General features: G+C 36.0%; 1 protein-coding gene across 1 annotated transcript in view; it reads right to left on the bottom strand.

Moving 5' to 3' along the window:
- The window catches only part of LOC135224972 (glycoprotein-N-acetylgalactosamine 3-beta-galactosyltransferase 1-like), a 66,287-nt gene extending 64,738 nt beyond the window's left edge, over positions 1 to 1,549 (bottom strand). The window contains exon 1 of the mRNA XM_064264275.1: positions 1,437 to 1,549. The gene's annotated coding sequence lies outside the window, so the exon portion shown is untranslated. The remainder of the gene's footprint in view (positions 1 to 1,436) is intronic.
- Positions 1,550 to 7,500: the final 5,951 nt, after the last annotated feature.

A 7,500-nucleotide genomic window follows, 5' to 3' on the forward strand; every position in this document is an offset into this window, starting at 1 on the left:
CCAAGTACGATGCTGAAAGGTTTCTTCATTTCATTAATACGGCACACCCAAATATAAAATTTACTATGGAGTGCGAAAGTGATAATAAACTACCATTCTTAGATGTTTTAGTCTTACGACAATATGATCATTTTAATACTTCAGTTTACAGGAAGGGAACTTTTACAGGATTGGGTTCAAATTTTTATAGTCACTGTTTTTATGGTTTTAAATTAAATTCTTTATCCACATTACTTCATCGTGCCTTCTCATTGACATCTAGTTGGGAATTTTTTCACGAAGAAATCAACTTTTTACGTCAATATTTTACCAACAATTATTTTCCCACTACACTTTTTCACGGTAATGTTCGTAAACTTCTTAATAACGTTTTTTTTACCCCAACAAAAGTCTCCTTACCTACTGTGCCTAAGCTTCCATTTTATGCAAATGTACCTTTAATCCATGACAAAAAATTTCTACGATGCACTAAGAAAACTCTTATTTGATTATATACCAGCTATTAGATTTAATATCATCCCAACAAACCCACTCAGTTTTAGGTAGTTTGTTTAAATTCAAGGATAAACTTGACCCTTTGATGACCTCATGTGTTGTGTACAAGTTTAATTGCCTAGATGTAATCTGGGGACCTACGTGGGATCCACACAGAGGTTACTGAGGGTCAGAATTGATTGCCATAAGGGCGTTAGCTATAGAACTGGTAACAAACTTGCTAATCCAGATTTTCTAATATCAGACAACACGCTAATAAATGCAAGCTGAATATACAATACAAAGATTTTGAAATATTGGGACGGGCACCGAATGGCAAACTACTGACAATTCTGGAATCCTTGTTTATTAAACAGTTTGTTCCTCAATTGAACACGCAGTCTTCCTCGACAACTCTTTACCTAACATGAGCTGTTGCCGGTCATTTCTGGTTTGTTCCTTCTGACTTCTGTCCTCCCTTTCTCTCTTGATGGTTGGTTCTGCTAACTAGTTTTTATTTTTTTTTTTATCTTGTCTTGTATAATGTATTATGTCTTTTATTTGTAATTTAGCGCTTTTAATATTAATTTTATTGTTTTATGTCTTTACAGCTTGAAAATGAAACCTTTGTGTTTTGAAACGTTGTAATAAAAGTATTTTAAGGACCACCTGAGATGTACTTCCTCCTACAAGTCTTCTATATATATATATATATATATATATATATATATATATATATATGTGTGTGTGTGTGTGTGTGTGTGTGTGTGTGTGTGTGTATGTATAACTGAATCACGAAAGTTTGGAACGTGATAAATGCATAAATAAAGGTATAAGCAACGCAGCTACTCCAGTGTTTCACTTTCCTTCGTGGCTTATACCTTTATATATATATATATATATATATATATATATATATATATATATATATATATGCATATATACATGTGTGTATAACTTACCTTTATTACCATTGAGAAAACTTGACTGAGGATCAGGGAAGAAAGCGTCAATAAATACTTGGCTGGTTAGTTTGCCTCCGATGCAAAGTCCCAGGAAGACTACGAATTTCTCGATCGCTAGAATGAAGAAGAAAATATCAATGCACAGACCCTCTCGGGGTGAAGCTTACATTAATGTTTCAATTATTTCTATTTCAATGGTTTAAGTCTTTCTATTTAAATGTTTTAAGTATCTCTATTTTAATGTTTTAACTGTTTCTATTTAAATGTTTTAAGTATCTCTATTTTAATGTTTTAAGTATCCCTATTTAAATGTTTTTTAACGGTTTCTATTTAAATGTTTAAAGTATCTCTATTTTAATGTTTTAAGTATCCCTATTTAAATGTTTTAACTGTTTCTATTTAAATGTTTTAAGTATCTCTATTTTAATGTTATACGTATTCCTATTTCAATGTTTTAAGTATTTCTATTTTAATGTGTTAATTATTTCTATTTCAATGCTTTAAGTATTTCTGTTTTAATGTTTTAAGTATTTCTATTTCAATACTTTAAGTATTTCTATTTTAATGTTTTAAGTACGTATCTCTATTTTCGGAAGAGGCCACTCATTATGATTCCTAATAATTGTAGCACTTGATTTAGTCAAATGAGGCTCGATCAACTATAGCGGGAATCCAGAGAAGTACTAATGCTATTTGTTTCTGGGTTTTGAGAATTCCGATGTTTTGGATCCGAAAGCCGAAGGAAAAGATATAATAAAAGGAGAAAATGAAGCCAAATGCGTTAGAATGAGCCGATGGGGATGACAGAGGCCCGATCACTAAGGAATCGAACCAGGCACATATGTGAAATAAAAGCCAAAAAAAAAGAATATATTGTGAAATCAAGAGAATAAGGTAAAATTATCGTTAACCAACCGGTAAGACCAATGATATAGTTTTCGCCTTTTTTTATTTATTTATTAATTTTTTTTTTTAGCTAGAAAAAGTTTACAACATATTATTTTCGCCTATTTTCTCTCTCTTTTTAAGCGAAAAAAAGGTTATAACATATTATCTTCGCCTTTTTTCTCTCTCTTTTTTTTAAGCGAAAAAAAGGTTATAACATATTATCGCCTTTTTTTCTCTCTTTTTAAGCGAAAAAAAAGTTTTAACATATTATTTTCGTCTTTTTTTATCTCTTTTTAAGCGAAAAAAAAGGTTATAACATATTATCTTCGCCTGTTTTTCTCTCTCTCTTTTTAAGCTTAAAGTTCAAATAGTTTCTTGATCTTTTTCCGTGTGAGGGGCGCGTTCCCTTCACATACTTATCCCGTTTAAATTGTCACAAAAAAAATCTCAATCTCGTTTTCAAGAAACTTTTATTTATTGTATTTTATTTTATTTTGTTTTCTTTTTTTGATGGGTAGGGGAAGTCGTGGGGTAGAGAGGGGTGTATGCCAGTGAAAAATTGCCTGCATTACTTCCAGTTTCACAAAATTGAATTTGGTACGGTATACTTTTAAAATCACTCTCAATATTGTCACAGCTGTTATATTTCTAACTTTTCACAGCAGACAGAAGACTTTCACATATATTAGTTTTCGTAGGTAACAGATTCTACTCAACACTAAGTCACCATAGAAGTCAACTGTTATGAAAAACACCGAACGTACTCACTGAAAAATTAAGATGACTTTTGAGGGTGCTACTTTAGTAGGCGGTCTGCCTGCTTATTTCTAAAGTAGCACCAAGGGCTGTTGTTGTTGTTTGAGATTAAGCTGGCCTTATGCCAGCCTCGGGGATCAACTGTGGTTAAAGGCACTTGGGTACATTTGCCCCCCGACGGGCTAGTGCTCCATACGGTGTAACTGTAGAAACAATCAGGTAGACCGCCTACTAAAGTAGCACATTTTTGAGTCTACTGAGGAACAAAATGAGAAAAATAATGCCTAACCTTTTAAACAGGAAAGTAGCGTCACTAAAGCTCCTTAAAAGTGATATTATCCATTTAATGGATAAGAGCTAAAAATGAAGGACGACCTTATCCAAATGATCGAAATAGAACGTAAATGAGTTAGACGGAATTGTTATGTGATCTCGGCTCACACCAGCAGGATTCCCGACGGTTACAGGCATTTACAACTTCACTTTGAACAATCTTTAAAAAAGCGCAGAATCGAATGCTCGTCAGACACAATAGATCAAAACAAACATTTACAGATCAGACAGACAGACCTTTTATGTTTCTCATCCTGGCAGTTGGAAGTCGACTGACGGTGAGTTGAGCCGCGACGTCACGAATGCATCGCTGCCTGGGTGCAGAGCAGTATGCACTCACACTTGGCTTAGATTCTACAGCCATCCCCAACCGGGGTTCCGCGAACGATTACCAGGGGTTCCGTGAGAATTCATGTTTTATTTATTTCTTTATTTTCTTTATTTTTTTCGTTAAACAAGCCATGAGAAATCGTAGGCCTGTATTTTTCCTTTATCGTAACATAACCTGCCAGATTTTTTTTCTTCAGTTCTACTAAAGGTCAGAATTACAAATGCTTATACTGGGCCGCTAGAGCATCATGCAACCAATGAACAAACAAGTAAAAAATGCGCCGAGGTTTCTTCAGCGCATCGAGTTTCTTGTACCTGAAACTCTCAGTTGGCCGTGATGGCCTGTGTCGTTGCATTGGGGTTTATCGGTCGTGATGAGAAAAATAGTCATTAATATGGTAGAGTTAGTTCCTCGTGGACGAGTAGATTTCGCGCTCGGCTACCAATCCGGTGGTCCGAAGCAGAGTCAAAGTATATAGGGTCTGCTCAACTCGGCATTGGGGGCGGAGCTAATACTGTGACGTCACAAGAGTAACACTGCACGCGTATGGATTTGAAAGTAATTGTAATTGTAATGTGTCATATACCAATTGAAAGGGCATTCTTTGTACTTTTACGTGATATATGGACAAATGTAATAAGATGGAAATTTATGGAAGAAAAATATGGTAAATATTTACATAAAATAAAAAAATTTATGGTCCATCTTTGACCTAGAATTCCTCGAAAATTTCCGAGACCACCTATCAATTTTATTTATGCTTTATATAATAGATTTTATCAGCTTTCTAAACCATTTTTCAGTTTCTTTCTATCATCATCCCTTAGGCAGATAAGCTACGAAACGTGAATGTATGTAGGTTGACGGATGAAGTAATTGCACATTTTTGTGTGCGTAGATCATTTTTTCTGTACGCGCTTGTGGGTTTGAAAGTAATCGTAATTGTAATGTGTCATATATCATTTGAAAGGGCATTCTTTGTACTTTAACATGGTATACGGCAACATGTAATAAGATGAAAATTTATATAAAAAACGCCATTGTAATAATAGTTATATAAAATTGTTATCGTAAATATAGTTTCATAAGGATATGGTCCTTTTTGTAACTGATAACGTTTCACAAGGGGCGGGGAGAGGTCCCGTTGCTAGGTAACCAATGCGTGCCAGCCCTAGGTGAGCTGTTAATCAGCTCAGTGGTCTGGTAAAACTAAGATATACTTAACTTAATATGGTAGAGTTATTTGCTTAACTGGTGGCGGGCAGAAAAAGTGTTTACGGGCAGACACAACGAGCTCAAGTTTTCGCTTACAGAAAACGAGAATGAAAGGGTTACGCTTAATGCATCCACAAGTGTGGAAAACTGCAATTGTGGGAACAGGGCCTCAGCGGTGTGGTTGGTATGGTATTAGCGTCTCACCTCGGTGGTCGCGGGTTCGATTCTCGGCCAATCCATTAAGGAGTGAGAGATGTGTATTTCTGGTGATAGAAGTTCCCTCTCGACGTGGTTCGGAAGTCACATAAAGCTGTTGGTCCCGTTGCTGAATAACCACTGGTTCCATGCAACGTAAAATCACCATACAAACAAAACAAACAAACAATTGTGGGAACAAAGTTCCAGAATATAGAAATTATTGTATACATCCCCGCCACCCCCGCATTTTAAGCATGAAAATATGTTTACTCGCCAGCTGCCACAAGCATTGGCCATCGAAATATATTTGTACATATAATGGTATTAGTATGTTACGGATATAACTTTAAGAAAAAAAGAAAATAGTACCATCAGACTCCATCCCATATCCTGACACCATCACATAGACTACATCAATTTTCAGGTTTTTAGACATATTTATATATATATATATATATATATATATATATATATATATATATATATATATTCCCTTCCGTTTTCAGTCCCTCCATAATAACAGTAATCACCAACGCTCAATAGCCAAACTAACTCAGTTCCTCTGCTTATTTGTTTTGTTGTTTGTATGGTATTTTTACGTTTCATGGAACCAGTGGTTATTCAGCCACGGGGCCAACGGCTTTACATGACTTCCGAACCACGTCGAGAGTGGACTTCTATCACCAGAAATACACATCTCTAACGCCTCAGTGGAATGCCCGAGAATCCTCAGTTCCGCTGCTGCACATTGCATAGTTTTTCAAACCAGGCCACTTCACCCTCTTCAGTCCCGGTCTCTACTCATAGGCCGGCCACACACGTGCAGTTTTAACTGACAGTTATAACTGTTCAGTTATAACTGTCAGTTAAAACTGCACGTGTGTGGTATCTCAGTTGCTCATTTCGTCAGTTCAAGAAAACTGTACAGTTAAACTGAGACAAATGCAATGTTCCATATTTTTAACTGAAAGGAGTAACTGAACTGAGCGTGTGTGGGGATTCGTAACTGTACAGTTCTCAACTTTTCATTTCTATCGATCTGAACCTTGCGCAAATAATTGAGAAAATCAATTGGTTCTTCACTTAATTCCTTTAATAATTTAATATCAGAACATTGACTTAGCCTTAGTAACCACTTTTTGTACCATTGTTTACAGTTTTTAGTTTTCTTTTTTCTATTTGTTTGTAGCATTACAAAGGATACACCGAGAGCGGCAAGATCCTACTCCTCAGAGTCCATGGTCAAAACTGAGGGATTGAACTGTGTGTGTGTGTGCATTTCATTTTTAACTGACGTCAGTTTAAACTGTGTCATTTATAACTGAATAGTCATAACTGTCAGTTAAAACTGCACGTGTGCCGGCCACACACGTGCAGTTTTAACTGACAGTTACAACTGTTCAGTTATAACTGTCAGTTGAAACTGCACGTGTGTGGGTATCTCAGTATCAGATCAACACAACTGAACAGTTAAACTGAGACAAATAAAATTTCAATATTTTTAACTGAAAGGAATAACTGAACTGTACTATAGTTCTCAGTGTAAAGTTTGTGTTTAGCGTGGAGTGCAGTTGGTTGAGATGAAAGATGTCACGTAAACCAAACCAAGTGATTGTTGATTTCATTGCATTGTATCGATCTGGACCTTGCCTGTGGCAAGTTAAAAGTCATGAATATCATGACCGCGCAAAGAAAGACGCCTGCCTATGGCAAATTAGCAAAGAAGTTGGAGGAACTTGAACCTGGTGCTACCAAGAAGTCTGTCTCAATGAAACCTCTGTTTACGCTTTTTCGTTTTTTCCTTTTTTTTTTTTTTTTTTTTTTTTGTAGCATTACAAAGAGTACACCGAGAGCGGCAAGATCGTACTGCTCGGAATCCATTGTAAAAAGTGAAGGATTGAACTGCACGTGTGTGTCCATCTCAGTTTAAATTGACGTCAGTTTAAACTGACGTAAATGCAGTGAACAGGTATATTTTCAGTTAAAACTGCAGGTGTGCGGCCGGCGTTACCTCGCCCAGATATACGAAGAGTAAGTTTTCCAGTATATTTATTGCACTATATTATCATTATCATTATTATTAATATTTACTTTTTTAAAGCCTGTTTCCAAAAAAACAAATGTTTACAACTTGTAACACATCCTGGGAGTTTGATGTCAAACCAATAAGACGAGTAATCGGTGACATTACAGAGCTACATTATACCTAATGCAGGAGGCTCACAAGAGCGCTTCAGTGGTGTGGTCGGTATGGTGTTGGCGTACCACCTCACCTCGGTGGTCGCGAGTTCGAATCTCGGGCATTCCATTGAGGCGTGAAAATGTGTATTTCCGGTGATA

This window comes from Macrobrachium nipponense, chromosome 12 (assembly GCF_015104395.2).
Source record: "Macrobrachium nipponense isolate FS-2020 chromosome 12, ASM1510439v2, whole genome shotgun sequence".
NCBI lineage: Eukaryota > Metazoa > Arthropoda > Malacostraca > Decapoda > Palaemonidae > Macrobrachium > Macrobrachium nipponense.